The sequence below is a fragment of the Lipophrys pholis genome (assembly GCF_963383615.2).
Source record: "Lipophrys pholis genome assembly, chromosome: 3".
NCBI lineage: Eukaryota > Metazoa > Chordata > Actinopteri > Blenniiformes > Blenniidae > Lipophrys > Lipophrys pholis.
Genome location: NC_137627.1, coordinates 31,220,675 through 31,236,257, shown reverse-complemented (window position 1 = coordinate 31,236,257; position 15,583 = coordinate 31,220,675). Strand labels below are relative to the sequence as shown.

Sequence of the window (15,583 nt, the reverse complement as noted above, 5' to 3'; positions counted from 1 at the left end):
GAGCGGAGAATTTGCTTCTCTCCGGGGGGTTTGGTGCATGGGTGGTCCAAAACAAGAAAAGTAATACTTATGGATCATGTATTTGACTGAACAATTAAAAAAAAAAAAAAAATGTACTGCTGGTCTTTCTATACTCACAGTGGTTTCTTTTATTGTTTGACTCACAAGTGTCGACAACAACTGCACCATTCATGATCGACTGATCCAGACTTGTAATAAAATGCTGACTGAACAGATGTGTCATTGCAGGGGTTCTGTATCCTGTTGTCTTCAGCACTTCTTGATTATCTCTGGCTCTGATTTATACTCTTTTCAGGTAAAGTCTGATGATGTCCCATTTCCTGGTCCGACAACCCCTGGCTCCTATTTACAACCAGCCACAGCTATAATTATCTCCTATGGATACAACAGGGACCCACAGGAGGAAAGGCCAAAAATTCCTCCGTTAATCACAATGAACTCATAAAGACACCAGTAAATCCAGTCATAAACAGTGAGGAAATATACCGTTGCCTCAAGAGGAGAACTGGAGCTAAAACACATGCAGCACAAGCAGAGCAGCACTTTAACAATGAGTAACTGCATCAACAAAGATGGATAATCACCGTCTTCAGAAATAAAGTTTCCATTGGGTGCTTTAAAATGTGGAAGGACACACGAGAGAAATCCCTTTCTCTGCATACCCACTGAACACAATATCTGATGCTGTCGATTTTTAACTGTACGGGAATCAAGAAAGCAGGGGAATAGGGAGTCGTATGCATGCAGACTGCAAAATTGTTCTTAGCAGCAGCACATGACGTCCCGAAAGCAGCGCATTACCCGAGGAAGGCGATTCCAATCTCTTGTTATATCATTTCACTCGAATACTGCTTTTTCTGCCGACATCAAATAACATTAAAAAAACAAAACAAAGTAACAACCTTTTGAAGTTACTGAGTGCCCATCATCTTTCATTTCCTTCTGGCCACATCAGCAAGATCCACTCTATAGAGATTTAAACATGAGGGATTTGAAGATGACAGATTGATTTACTAATACACTTTGACAGAGAGGACTGGCAACCTTGTCATCTGTACCTTGAGAAGCACCTGTGTCCTTGTGCACCCCGGGGCAACGCTCCTCTTCGTTTATCAGTGCTTAGATTACCAGTTGTGGCAGCAATAGTATGATATTTTTTGAAATAGCAAACACAATTTACTGTGTGACAACACTCGTTAAAGTTTAATCTTAAGTTGGAGGGAAGTGTGGGGTTTGGGGGGGGCGTTGTGTGGTCTGGAAAAAACTCTCATAAATATGTAGCTGGCTCAATCTCACCCACTTTAAAACTACAACAATACTGGTTGAAAGGCTGTAGCCCCTCTCTCCTACCCTCCCTCTGCCCTTCTTTGAGCCCAATGCTCCAAAGTCATATTGAACCAAATAAACAGCAGCTCACGCAAATGGAAACCAGAGGAATCGGCATAATTACATAGCCACAGAGCCCAAATCCCCTCTGTGGAGGACTAGGGGCGCCCACTGGGACCCCTTTCACTCAAGGACTGTATGAGTCCTTGGCCGAACGCAGAGTAGAGCTGTAATTACAGAGTACACAGCAAAGAGGGGAAAAGCCATAGAAGAGCAGAACTGTATACATACCAAGAGGCATTAGCAAGGGAGAATCTAGTAGGGTTATGAGAGCCAGTTGTGCATAGAGAAAAGTGGGGAAAAAGCAAGAGATAGGTAAGGTAGAGGAGATGTGAAGCTGGTGAGACAGAAAAAGAGAGAGACAAAGACGGGAGTTTTTGGGAGATTTGAAGGTATGCTTTGGGATTGAAGCTGGCCGACATTACTGCTTGTGCTGCTGCTGCTTTGTTCTAATGCTGACAAGAGGGTGACTGCGGGGACAGTCATGGTTTAATACACCTGAGGCTACACACTGCCTTAAGTTGCCAGTGGAAAGAGAAAACCAGTTTTTGGATGGAAACGCAATGGGACAAGGAAACAAACAAAGCAGGAAGTACGTCCAAGCTGGCAGAACATAAAAAAAAAAAAAAAAAAAAAAAATGAGAGGTTTGATTCACACCAGGTGAGCTGACTTGGATCAGAAGGGACATAAGGGGCACTATTAAAACAGCTGCTCTACCGTCTGGCCCTGCACTGATAGCAAGAGACTCCCAAGGCCTCGGCACAGAAAAGCTGTGCACGGAGCATTCACTGCAATAGGAGCTGGCCTGTCAGGCAGCGCGGGGAAGCATGTGCTTTCTGTTGTTTGCATATGGCCAATGGACATTGTGCAAGAGCAGCCACAACACACAAAAAACTGCTTCCAGTCAAATTGCTATGGTGTGTGGACGACGACCAGTAAAAGACAAAACTGGAGGGGAGTCTTTGTTGCCAAGGGTTCTGATATTTAAAAACCAAATGGGTGAGAGTATTCAATCTCACACAACAGTTTCTCACATTAATTTGAAGAAAATTCAGTATTCAAGGGTTCCATGAAACTATGAAAGCTGTTTGATTTGGGATGTATTTGTTCTGGAATCAAGTATGAAGAGGGTGCCTTTCAGAAGAGATTGGCATTGTCAGTACCAAATTGTTTATATTGTTTATATTTTAGTTATTGGCCCTTCTTTCTGTTCTTAAGGGGAAAAAACTAAAGCTTTTCTAACTAATGTGCATTGATCCACCCCAGTTTTTTGTTTATTTCTAATGATCAGTGTCAGTCTGACTCTGCTCTGAAACAATAACAATGCCATATAAAACATACTTGAAAAACAGGGCGCCATCTCTGTAAGACTAGGAAGCTTTTTTTCCCCTATAAAATTATGGCTATTTGGCAAGCCAGTTCACAGTCGATATGTTATGCTATTGTCTTTTTGAGCTGGCCAACAACCAACACAAGACAAGCATTGGCTCATTTAGCTGTACTTATCCAATGCACATCCAAAGAAATCCATCTGCAGCTGAGTCAAATAAAGTTCAGAATAATTCACCTCAAACTGCTGCAAAGTGGGGAAGGCAAAGATCAAACAGAGCTGAATACATATTTTAGAAGAAGCACTCATTAATGTCTAATATTTAAAGCTGCAGCAGGGAAGTTGGCACCGTGTCAGTCCCAAATGGCAGCAAGAAGTCACTGTTTGAAGACTTCAAAACTTCCCAAAATGCGTAATGTGATGTCATTAAATTGCATTCTTTTTGAACTGCTAAATGTTGTGTTTGCACGGCTTTAGAAAGTCAGAGATGAAGAGGAGTTACATCTTTCTGGCTGGACTGCCCACTTCAGCCCATTTCCGAAAACAGGAGAAGATTTTTCTTTTTTGTCCAACACCCACATTCAGGCAAATAGGTCAAGCCCAACTTCCACTATTGCAGCACTTCACACGTATTTTGGTATAAACTCCCTGCCAAGTACAGCTTTAAAGCTTATCACATGAAGACACATCATCTCCTCCTGCTTGATATGCTTAGGTTACTCCTCTGTCACTTAAGTGGGATGCTGATAGATAAAACATGGCCTGAGCCACTTGGGATAATGACTGTTTAATGTGGACCCAGTTCCCACGGCAATGGCAGAGGCTTCTGTGCTCCCCCTATTCATGGCCACACATGGGGTGTTTAGGGGGAGTCGAGATCTACTGTCTCAAACACATAAAACCTCCCATTACTTGCTTGTTTATCCTCTTCGTGGAACCTTTTTTAATCCTTATTTTGTTGCAAGTGAGTAATTTAGAGCTCACGCAGTGGCATTTTGCTTATGTTATATAAACACAGCACGGGAATAAGAAAATGTGTGTTTGGTAGATTGTTTTTGTGTTGCAACAATGACTCTTGGCAGTTATGTATCAATTTCAAATGGAGCCACATTAGTAAGGAATATGCATTTGTGGGATAAACTCAGGAACATACAAAATCTTCTTGCCTAACGCCAATGAGCATCTTCATTCTTCAACTTTCCTTAGGCTTCAGGTTCCCATGACCTGCCAATGGTCCTGGCCTCTGCTCTACCCCAAAAAACACCTGTGGGATCAGCCTGGCTGATTGACCAACACGACCACGTTAGCTGACCCAACGTGGTCGTGTTGGTGCGATGGTGTCCCAACCTGCAACCATCCATGACCAACGCAAGAGCATGGGAAGGAGGTGCCAGACTGGAAAAAGAGACTCCCACAAGCTAGCGAGGCTCTCATTATGAATAGTTAAATTGCCATTATGTCCTGTTTCTTCAGCCTTCAATCATGCTATCCACAAAATAAGCAGCAATAGAAGATTACGCTATTTCTCTTTGGCAATGGATTATAGGATGTGGGCGCAATCCACATACTCAGCTCTACTTCTCATCCCACAAATGCAAGTTTCTTACAAATCTGGCACCACTCAAAAGGGAAGTGAACACGCTGTCCAATAATATAACATTTATTGCCAAGAAGCATTGTCAAAGCAAAAAAATAAGCCACTCCACATAAATTTACTTCCTTTTTGGGTTATGTTTCACAACTGGAAGTGAAAACATTTCACCTATGATTTTACTAAGTTATCTGACTTTGCTGGCAGATACAAAGAGAAGGGGCTCTTCATTCTGGAGCAGCAACCACATTTAGGTTTCAATTTGTTGGACATAGCCATTCACTTTTTCGACAAGGGGCTTTATGTGTTCAGAGAATTTGTTTTAATCTACACTCAGGCACTATTTGATGGTGCTTCAGCTGCGTCTCTGGGGTAAACAGCAGTGTACCTGCCAAAGCACCTCTCTTTACCCCCTGTCTCTCCAAGCAAACATTCGACTGCAGAGGCAACTGAAACCTCCCTGGAACAGATGGTTAGTAGACCTGTTCCTAATTTTCCACTATCTGGTTCAAATTTGAAAAGCGCTTTTGTACAACACGCTCGTTCATTGAGGACAATGTAACAGCTGCTGCGCAGTAAATGTTAATGATTATCGGGAATATTTATTATGTTAGGCGACTTTCCAATCTGGGAAGGCTCCATGAAAGTCGCTGTGCATTTCATTTTAACTTATTTGTTATGGTTGATTGTTTGACAGAGTGAGGGAGAAGCACAATAACCGAGCGGCACAGCGCAGCAGTGGCGCGATTGCCATGGAGGCTATGGAATTCCAACTTTCAGGTTGGCAGAGCGTAGCATTCGGCTACTCAACTATGCGCACCGATTCTCAACTAATACAGCAGCAACCATCGTTTCTGAGGCAAAGTGAGGTTCAGTGCACAAGCCCACACACACACAAACTCACACACTGATGCCCCTAGAGCAGCTTTAAGGCGTTTCAAATGTCAAGAGGATGCATCAGTTCGCCTGCCACAGGGCTTCTCATCTTAGTTCGACGGGATAATGATTCACCCTTGAAAGAAACACTGTAAAACACCACTGCTCCATTTTGTTATCTGATGATTTCAAAGAACCAAATCGGGATGACACAGCGGAGAGTATTATGCCCTTCCTAACAACCTCTCAGGACTCTTACAGAATCTATTACATAGTTATATAGTGTACAGTTGGTAGCTGTGCCTGTAGATTTCCTTTAATTAATGTGTTTTTCATTTTGTTTGTTTTGTTTTTTTTAAATAGGAAATATGCTCAAAATCCTCTGGGATTTTAGCTGTCTTTGACATTGGCAATGACAAATAATGCTGGGCCAAAAATAAGGCTTTTGCCCAACAGAGAGAGGGAACGAGAGAGTGAGAGAGACAGAGAGTGAGACAGACAGAGAGAGAGAGAGACAGTGTATCGAATGTAAACAAAGTATCAGAAAGCGCTGACCCTTCTCACTCCCCACAGCTTAACCAAACAAGGCCACCAGGGTTTCGGTTCTACGACACAAAATAAACAGAGCTGACGTTATCGTTGACCAAATGACGGCATGACATCACCCACTGATACCAGATACTGAGCGACTGTCAGTAAACAAAAGACCGGGAGCTACGGGGAAAAAGGAGGAGGGATAGCCCCTTGCCTGGTAAATGAATCACTGTAACCGGTCGTGTCATGTTTGACTGAAACTTAGGAGCAAAAAAAAAAAAAAAAAAAAAAAACTGGGAACGCATCCAGGTGCAGCCAGTTTCTGAGAAAAAAACCTGAAAAACATAGCATCAAAAATGAAATAACAAACAGATAATAATACGCTCTATCAGACAGATCCCAAGCCAACCCGAGGGAGCTTTTACACGGACCAGACAATTAGTCAAAGCATCTCATCCACACAACGGATTCACGGCGCACAATGAGGCACGCTGGATATTTTTCAATAATGCAAAAGTTTCCCTGGGCTTTTAAACAAGGGCAGCTGTTACAAGACTTAATGGGAATGAGCTGATCAATAAATAAAAAGGGGGCCACGGGCGCACCGCCAAAGTGATGCATTATGGTCTCTGACAAGCTGGGCCCCCAGCGGCTGCAGGTACGGGGATGGGGCACGGAGGAGTTAAAAGGGGTTGGGCAGTATAAATGTGACAGAGAGGATTTTAGGGGAGTTAAGGAGGAGAGTGAGCAGTGAGAGTGACACGCAGTGGGTCAGACATGCTGAGCAGATTACAGCACTCAGGATATTAAATTGGAGGCGAGATGATGCTGCAGGCAACACACCTCCTGTGGAAATCTTTGCATTGGCACACGGCGACAAATAGGATGTGTCCACATGTACTTTTGACACAGTCAACACAACAGCACAATAACAGCACTGCTGCAGGGTTGTACTTCTCCTCAGGGGCTTTAGGTTTGAGAGCAATCCCACTGAGGGAGGTTCAGGCAGAAATCCACCTTAATCCAACTGTACACAGTAAATTAATATTGATATGAAACAGTTTAATGTCCCTTGAGGCTCACCTCAGGTAAATACTAAGTTCGGGATGATTCCAGAGGAAATATAGCGTGGGGGGGGGGGTTCCTTTTTCCAAGCATGCCTATATCTGGGTAATTATTCTTAAAAAAAACATAACAAAAACAGTAAGTTCAGCTAAAACTGACAATAATTGATTTTGTAAATATGAATATGACATTAAGGTAATAGTAACATGAGCTACAATGAAAAATCATAAATGTAACTGGTGCAACAGTTGCAGGCTAAGTAAGAAGACTGTGTTTACATGTAGTAGCAGCGTTTCCACAATCTAGTGGAGACGGAGCCGGAGCTTCTTCAAACTGGTAAAACTCGGGAGCCGTTTTCAAAAAGTTGTGTTTTCTGTGTGTTATGTTTAGTGTGAACTGGGTGAGTTTCACACTTCATGCGAGAGTTGGCAGTTTCATGAATAGAGCAATTTCCAGTGTAATCCAGTAATCACTGTGAGGGGAGGAGGGGTTTAATGCCACGTGAGATACAGAGCATTCAGCAAACAGGAGATATGTATGACTCCGAGAAGGTTGGGGAGGTTGCATCATCTTTACTTTGGTTAAGTCCAACAAGTTAGCAGATATAAGCTTTAATTATGTTTAACAGTTGTCAGAATGGATCAATTCGCAATAAGAATATTCGTTTATTGCAGCTATAATCACCCCTGGTTGTGGCAGCTGCTTCTTTGGCTTATTAAGTCAGTATTAATGCTGTTTTTCAACATATAAACCACAAACATCTTCACTGAATACGCATCGGACAATAAAGCGTACAGGATTATCTATGAGAATGGTTTTGGAGTGGGGCATATAGGAGGGGGTGGCTCTCTCTGTGCCAGCACCACAGCAGTACCCTATACCTCTGCTAAGCACTCAGCAAATACGGCATGAAATGCAAATAAAGTCCTGCCAAAAAGTGCTGAGAAAGAGTCTGGCCCTGGACAACCATGCATGACAAATCCTTCTCTCACACCATCTGTTCCATTGTCCACAAGTAAAGATAAGTCTTGCATTGAGTACAAACACTGAATATTTCCATGTGATTATGCCAAGCACTTGTGTTGGAAACATTATAAAACATTTTGATTTCAAAAATCAAACTACTATTCAACTGAAAATGAATGATCAATTATTGGCTAAGCAGAAACCAGTGGTGGTGGGGGGGGGGACGACTGCTGCGTGCTTGGTAAACGCAGAATTAATATGGGTGTGAATCCATACACTCCATGCAAGGTGACCTTTAAAAATACTCACTGAGAGTACAGAATATCGTTTTTGGCATCTGACCTGTATTGACCTTTACTGGAGGACTTTTTTTTCTTTCTTTTGAACACAAAGGCCAGCTGATATGTTGCAGGGTAGTGGGAGCCTTTCGGATAAACAGGTCCAATACGAGCATCGTGAGAACCACTGCTGCATGACCAGTGACTTATTAAAGCCAGAAAAGGGAGCGGACAATCAATATTTGATTAGAGCCACTTGTGATTATTTCAGATATTTCCACTTTGAGCTATATCAGAGTAGCCTCAGTAGACTTCTTGAAATAAATTGATGTTGTGCAAATCATACATTTTTAAGGATGTGTCAAGAAAAATAGAAAAAATAAATAAAATGAGGCTGACATCAAAGTGCATCTCTGATCGTGGTTGGGACACAAACGGGACAGCAGGGGCAACGTGCACGCAGCTCTGCTTGTATGTTGCACAGAGCTATTTTTCCCCAACATTGCCGGCACAGGCCATTTATACAGCAGGCCCATTAACATATAGGAGAGGGAATTCACACTCCAGCTGGAGTGGGCAGTGGGCTGAAGCCCCAGTCTGCTATCAATTAACAAGCACACTTAGTGTGTGTCTGAGTCATGATCACCATGGGACTTGGAAAAAAGGCTGTGCGTTTGTTCAAAAGTAATGTTGTCACAGCAGCTAGTCTCCAGCTGATTACCAGGCCTCGTTCATGTCTGATGGTCCGCTAACCGAAAGCAATAAAATCACCTCTCTAGTACCCGCGATCACATACTGTAAAGGAGCAGTCGCCTCTGTGCACGTGCGCAGGGAATTAAGTGCAAATAAATACGATTATGAATTTTACCCTGCAGTCACAACATTTAGGCATGGATTAAAACCCTTATTTCACCATTGGAGGAATGAATGTGCACAGTTACTTAAGCTGATAAAGTTAGATATGCTATACTTATTTTATCCTCGAACATGCTATCTTATCTCATTATTAATTATTATTCTTTTTTTATGCTGGTAATGCATGTACATTATAATAAGCATCTCTTGGTGCAGTTAAACTGTGACTTTCACAGCATGGTTGCCAGAAGCTTTGAGGTATTTATTTATTTATTTTTTATATTTCTTTTCCAGAAAAACATCGCCCTATATTCTCCGCATCCTTGAGTCTGAAGAGGAGTTTTTGAAAAGAGTGACTCGGGAATAACAGAAGTTAAGAGTGGAAGCATCACCAGGAAATATGACAAGTAAACAGAAATGTGTGGCAGAGACGGCTACGTGGGAATGTTCAATCTTTCGGCATGAATGCTGGAATCTGGCCTTCGCCAAGTTCACCCTTTTCATGTGTGTTTTGATCATGGAGCTCTATGAAATCCAGCGGTTCTCGGCAGAACTCCGAGGCCAGGGGCTGAACCATTTCCTAAACCACGACCACAGGCCATCTTTCCAAGGCGAGTAAGGCTCCATGTTCCACATACATATAACCATAGGAATGCTCACCACATCGCAGGGCCGCGCTCATATTCTGCTGCATGTGCTTTCCAGCTGTGAAAGCGTATTGTCTTTCCCATATACAGTACATATACAGCACGCTCTTGTAGCTCTCCTGTTTTCAAAGTGTCTTTTGCTACGTCAGGCTGGATATTCTGAAATCGCACAACTTGGACTATAAATCATTCTTACAATATCCATCTCTCTTTAATGTCCATCATATATTGAACTTACAGCGAGGACAGAGGAATCCAAGTTGGGATCATTTTATATTCTACTAATAATAGAAATATTAATAGAAGAAGTGATTTAAGTAATATACCTTTTCTCTGGCAGCATCTATACGTTTCATTTTTGTTATTCTGACATTAATTTCCATGAAAAGCTTTGGGAAAACACATGAAATAACACCGCTTAAATGTCTGCAGAGCTAGCAGCAGGCCTTTCAAGGGAGAAGTAACTTGGCATGGAGACATGAGTAGTCAACCACAAAGCCACAGCAAGGGGAAAGGAGGCTGAAAACTGAGCGGGGTGGTATACGTTTCTCCAGTCTCTACTGGTGGTTAGATGACTAACAATGTGTATTGACACAGAGACCAGAGATACAGAAACCGTTCAGCAGCATTCTCACAGAGGCATGCGGCAAGAAGGGGGGGAAAGAAATGGAGAAGCAGTGAAATGAGGAACCTGTGAAAGCAGTAATGAATCAAAAGAATGAAAAAAATGAAGAGGCCTTTGAGTTTATCTTGGTTTTATCTGAGAACACCACAGTAGGTGGTGTTGGGGGAATAAAAAAAAAAAAAAAAAAGCCAGCAAATAACCACAAGTTTGATTTTGGTTGTTGTTTGTTGTCAAAGAGCAGCAGGTAATGTTTGGAAAAGAGAATTCAACTTTTAGTGTGATTGACTATGACAAACTGCAACTCTCAACCTCCCCAGTTCAACACTGCGCTGCCGATGAGATGAGCAAAGGTGAAGGGAGCCGAGCCGCCTTTGACTGGAGATAATTGTGTGGTTCACTGCAATTTCTGTGTGGCCAAATTGTAACTGTGTGACTGCTGTGTGACTGCTCCGTTGACAGCTTGCGCTATTAACTGCAATCAAACCAGCGCCGTAATTATACTCTGTGTTAAAAGGCATTCTGTAGTTAAAAACTTCACAGCGTGCCAGTCCAGACTGGAAACGCAAGAGAAACGTTCTGTGAAGTGAGCCGGGTTCTGACTCGCACGGCTTTGATGAAACAAAGAAAGTATAGCTGACAAATGCTGATGGTATATTACTATTGATCAGAAGCAGGGGAAATGAAGCAGGCAGTGGCAGAGAGATTGAACAGCTTCATTAAGCCATATAGAAATCCCTGTCATTCAATTTATTGAGAAAAGCAATGATTTTTTTTCTTTTTTTGGGTGGGTGGGGGGAGAAAAGGTCTTCTTAACATGTCAGCAAGCTTTTCCCATGAGTCCAGCTTCTTCCAAAGTCAGAGCTCCTCTGCAGCTTTTATTTTCATTCAATTACCATAAAGAGGAGACTTTTCCAAATCCAGAGCACAACAGAGAAACGTCCCATTGCTTTTCCGTGTTCATGAGATTGGGCAGGTCATCCAGCTTTTGGCTACACTGTAATGTTTCGATCAAAGATGGAGTCCGCTGTCTTTCTTAAAGGCAAATATTGGAGGGGCTCAAAGTCAAAAAAGATTGTGAATTAGAGATGGATGATGTTAGAAATTATTAATGTGATGGATATGTATAGGATAAGAAAATAAAAACAGGATGAGTAATAACATTAATCATTTTATCTTTGGTAACATGGCATACCTGTGACAGGTACACAGATCTCGTCAGCTACCCAGGCTATAGTAATCTCATGAAACAAGCCAGAGATGGGATTCTCACTCATCCAAGCACAAATGGTGGGAGGAACAAACAAATCTGAAAAATTTGGAAATCTGCACAAATGTTAAGAACATATTGACAGCACTTACAAAGCTGAATTGGAACTGTTGAAATGGGCCCAAATAGTTGAATAACAAAAGTTTGCTGCATCTGAACTGTTTCGCTTTTTCATAGCTGGTCAATGTCTGTATGAAGTAGCTGTTATTGTCAGATTGATGTTTCTGACTGAAAGAAACAAAAGGGAACATGAAACCCCTTTGGTGGATTTGAAGAATTTGTGGAAAAGAAAGTCTTTCCAAAGCTATCTGAGGATTTGTCACCATTAATCCAGCTTACTGAAAATATTGGAAAACCTTTTCTATATGCATATAACGCACTCTTATTATTCTTATTCTTATTATCATTATCATTATTAGTATTATACACTGCCAGCATCTTTGACACGTTGATAATGTTACCAATGTATGGTAATGAAACAAATCACACATGCGCACGGAGAACAATTCACAATAAACATTGACAATGGCGAGTACACGGAAGTTTGTCTGGATCGACTATAAAACTACCAAGTCCCAGGAGAATGTAGACTGGGAGTCATGACATTCTGGAGGCTGCCATTCTTGTTATTTTCTGACTACTCACGCATGTGCAGAAGATGTATTTACTATGGCCGTGTCGCGCACGCACAGTAGCAGCATTTCAGAAAAATTGCGCTTCCCTCATTTATACATGGAGACGGAGCCCGAGGGTTTTCATTTGAAAATGTTATGTAACCTTAAATGACAGCATAATATGATGGCTTCTTGAGATCAACAACTCAAGTCCAGAGTACATTGCATAACTTCTTTATTTTCTCCTGACCCTCCATGGCTTATCCAATATCTTCTCGTCACAATCTAAAAGGACACGCTGTCCTGCATAAAACAACATATCAACGTTCTTAAGCATTTGTAGACTAAACATGCTCAGTTCAAATAGTTCGCTCATCTGAAATGTTTTTCTCTCTGAAATGAGGATAACGAGACAGGAAAAATGCAGAAGTCTCCCAATAATTGTGTCCACTCGTTTATGTAACATGTTGAATATCCATTAAAAATACACAAAATATGACAAATGAACTGAAAGCAACATAAAGGTCACGTATATAGAGGTTAGCAGTTGTAGTTCTTCAAGTTGATCAATCCAGTGTATCAATGTATCAATATATCAGGACTACATATAACTATGAAGCTTAAACATGTTTTGTAGCTCCAGATAAATACTCTTTGGTTGAGAAAGAAAGGTAAGGAGAAAAAAAATTAATAAATAAAAAATGCTCTTATGGTCATTAAGGTCACAGACCTCTGTTCCGAGTGATAACATGGAAGTCATGTCGGAGCTTTTAGTAGCCACAAATGTTACCCCTGATAAAATTGCCTTCATAAATGCCTACGTTTTGACATTAACAGCCTTTGAGATCTGCTGACGGGGTTCAGTCTGATGCTGGAGCGGGCTACAAGGCACCGGGGCCTGTCCAGTGGGAGTCCAGACAAAATAGCTGCACGGTGCATGTACAGGTTTTTCTTCCTCGGGGCTGCGGGAGTATTATTTAGAGCTTTTACCCTCAAGTTGCCCTCCCCTTACTGTGTCTATACTGTGGGCTGCTCATTGTTTGACAGGATTGACAAGCTCCCTGGCAGAGCTGATTAAAAGCTTTAAGGTCAGAGAAGTGGGACAGATATCGAGCGAACACCTGTCTCCTCGCTGTGAGCCAGTCCCCTATTGGGTGTGTCCTCCACTGGTGCCGGATCAATGGCTCCATTAAGACTCAACCTGGACTCCTTCTCTCCTTTTTTTTTGACAGTGCTGCTTTGCCTTGCAAAGAGCCTTTCACCTGCCTCTTCCTCCTTTTTTTTCACCCAAATGTCTGACCTGCATGCATATGAAAAGTGTTGTTTTTTTTCTTCCCCCCACATCATCATAATTCTGCACAGCTAGGAAGATTTACTTAAGTTAAAAAATGCTTGGAAATAAATGTAGAGAGACATCACACTTAATTTCATCACAGATTTCTATATCCTGGTAGAAAACATCTCTGAAAGGCGGTCAGCCCACTGAAGATTTGCCAAAGGATTATAGATCATTAAAGAGATGTTTGAAGTTCATTTGAAGCCTCTCCAAATAAGTTTAAACTGTGAATTTACAGTGTCTTTGGTGCACTACTTTCTGTCTCACTGCAACCCACTTCTCAAAAATCTATCGAAAAATAAAATAAGAAAGACTGAGGTTTCACAAACTGGAACAGCTGGTCATGCTCTCTGGAGTCATAATCCAGGAATGGACATTTCAATTTACTTCAGCCCGGGTTCGGATGATAGTGAATTAAGATACCTGCCCTCGTTGATACCTTACCAATTTCATCCCTTCTGGTAGGCTTTCCACTCCCAGAAGTTCACAGAAGAGAGAATGTTCTTCTTCTGACATTGTATCTCACAGTAATCTATAAAATGAAACCTAATACCATAGCTTTAGCGATGGGATAAGACCTCCAAGGGTTGGGCGACTTTTACCAAGCAATATCTCGAACCGTGTCCCTCACACCACTCATCGCTTCTTTCATCTCCACAGTGATTCTATTTTCTTTTGTTCACATTTCCTGGTGCTTACCAAGCTGTTTTTTCTCCATGAGATTCAATAGGCAAAGTGTTACCTTCAGATTTTAATCACAGACACGCAGGTTGTATCTTGTTTGTGTTTGCTGGGAACAGAAATTAGGTCACTAACTCCGGAGATACCAAGAGATTGTGAAACGTTGTCAACAATGAAAGCCACACAGGATTCTTGACATATTTAATACTTCCATTAACGTGCCACAAAAGAAAATGATGGGTCCAAGAATTCAACGTCCTTAGTCAATTGTTAATGCAACTGCCGGTTTCGTTTAGTCAAACACTGGAAATGTAAATACTACATTTACTGACATCAAACACGCACGGCAAACTCTTTATGTAGCTCTTAATGACTGACTCCATTCAATGACCGATTACAGTGTGCTGCTAATTTGCAGGGCTGCGCCGGCATTTCTTCATTTCATGTTTCCACATTTGGATATTTGATGAAGATGTTGCACAACAGTAAGGAGAAAGAGGCAAGTTCACACTTTTCCATCAGAGTTTTGCGAGTGGGTGTGAAACTGGCATTTGCAAGAGGAAAGAGGGAAGGTGTTGGGAAAGTGCTGTATAACGTCTCCACTTGCAGCTGTACTTTCACCTTTTTTCATGTATGAATGCCTTTTATTCATAGTAGAAAAAACTTTGTATGTGGTTATTGTGCAAAGTTTCAAAAGACTATGCAATGCAATGTGCCGTTGCAGAACAGTGTGGAAAATTAACACATTTTAAATAAATCTCAGAAATGAACATTAATAATTTCCTAAAGCACCTGCCTGCACAGATTTAGGAAGTGGTCATGACCAGACCGAATGCCACAATCACTTCCAACTTAGGCCCTGTCTTTTTTCTCCCCTTCTCGTTAAAAGAATCAAAGTTTTCCACAAATTGCGTCTCCACACTTCAAAGCCAAGGCAGCATTTTAGAATTTCCCCACTCTGGAACCCATTTTCCAAAAACCCCGTTTCTGGGCTTCTAAAACGCAGTGCTGTGTGGCTGATCAGCCAAAAAACGATTACATGAAACAGCGTTCTTGTGTGGACAGGCCTTCCACACATGCACAGGTTGAACACGCAAACTCCAAAAAGAAAGGCTATAATAATCAGAACTGAGCTGGAGTTTTCTCGCCCTACATCAAAACTACATCATTTTCAGAATTTCTGCCATTTCCGTGGAAACAGACATCATTTTCAAAATGTTATCGTATAGGCGCAATACTTTACTAAAGTGAAAACGCAAAAACATAACATTTTTACCTGAAATGCCATGTGAAGAGCTTCTCATAATATTATGTGTACTCAACCTCAGTTTGGTTTCAACCAAAGATATTTAGATAGTTTGTTCTTTCCATAAAGGCTGTTCTCCTTTAGGACACACAAAAAAAGAATGTTCCCTGCCAGCAGCATTAAGAATACCAGTGTTTTCAGTCACAGTGCATTAGATAGCGCACATGCCTGGTGCTGGGAAATGATAGCTTGGGCGAAAAATTT

At 41.6% G+C, this 15,583-nt stretch overlaps 1 protein-coding gene across 4 annotated transcripts in view; it reads right to left on the bottom strand.

The window, feature by feature from the left end:
• nectin1b (nectin cell adhesion molecule 1b) overlaps positions 1 to 15,583 on the bottom strand; it is a gene marked incomplete at its 3' end in the record, with an annotated part of 205,502 nt that overhangs the window by 147,736 nt on the left and 42,183 nt on the right. The window lies entirely within an intron of this gene.